The following is a 1,312-nucleotide window of genomic DNA, read 5'->3' as shown; positions in this document are numbered from 1 at the left end:
TGGTGGAATAAAAAGAATTAGGAGCACCAGTTTTTGGCATTTAATTTGCTGCGTGACTTTGAAGCAGTTCCTTAGTTTCTCTGGTCCTTAGCTACCCATCTTGTTAAATAAAGAACTGGAATAAGATACCTAATAAAACTAATAATTTTTAGAATCCTTACTACATGTCAGGTACTATGCTCAGCCCTTTGTGTGCATTTTCTCATTCAATCCCCCAACAGCCCTATGAGGTGGGTACTAGTGTTATCACTGTTGTTCTTTTCTTTTTTTTTTTTTTTGAGTTGGAGTCTCACTCTGTCGCCCAGACTGGAGTGCAGTGGCACGCTCCCAACTACCACAGCCTCGACCTGCTGGGCTCCGGTGATCCTTCCGCCTCAGCCTTCCAAGTAGCTGGAACTACAGGCATGTGTTACCACGCCTGGCTAATTTTTGATTTATTGTAGAGATGAGGTCTCGCCAAGTTGCCCAGGTGGGTCTCGAACCCGCTGGCTCAGGCAATCCACTCACCTTGGCCTCCCAAAACGTGGGATTACAGGCTGAGCCACCGAGCCAGCTATCACTGTTTTTCTGATGAGGAAACTGAGATACTGAGAGATTAAGTAGGTTGCCCACAGTTGCTCAGCTAATAAGCAGTAGAACTAGGATTAAAATTAAGGACTCCCAAGCACTGCTGTAAAATAAAACTCCTAAGACAATGGAAATATCTGTGTTATCCAACATGGAAACTACTAGTCACATGTCGAGTACTTGGAATGTGGCCAGTGTGGCTGAGAAACTGGATTTAAGCTTAAGTAGCTACAAGCAGCTAAGTGTTGACCAATGCAGCTCTTGGATGTCATCTGTGTGAGAAGCAGCTCAAGTAGTGGTAAACAGTATAGTATATCTCCAGAGTCAGATTCTCTGGTCTGAACACAATTTACTAGCTGTGTGACCTCGGGGAGTGACTGAACCTCTCTGTTCCTCAGTGCCCAATCTCTAAAACAAAGATGGTTGAGAGGGTAAGTGGCTTTTAAGCTGGGCATTTTACGATTATGCAATTGTAACACATTCTTCAGATAAACCTGGGGTCAGGGGATGAAAGGCTGGACCATCTCAAGTGGTTGAATGGGCGGGTCCCTGGGGGTTCCTTCCAATCTCCGGCTGGGACATGGATCCCAAAGGCCTCCTGGGACAGTGGGCATAGAGGGTCCCCAGGGAGAGCTGGGGGAGCCAGTCAAAAGGGCAGTGAGTCCCCAGGGCTCATGGAGTGTCCACGACACAGAGGGCGCTCAGAGGGGGCGGGGGCGGGACCCATGACCCCTCCTCTCCCCCA

This window comes from Carlito syrichta, unplaced genomic scaffold (assembly GCF_000164805.1).
Source record: "Carlito syrichta isolate Samal-C Ts95f unplaced genomic scaffold, Tarsius_syrichta-2.0.1 Scaffold308847, whole genome shotgun sequence".
NCBI classification, from domain to species: domain Eukaryota; kingdom Metazoa; phylum Chordata; class Mammalia; order Primates; family Tarsiidae; genus Carlito; species Carlito syrichta.
The sequence above is the reverse complement of the archived record's forward strand: the minus strand, read 5'-3'. Positions refer to the sequence as shown.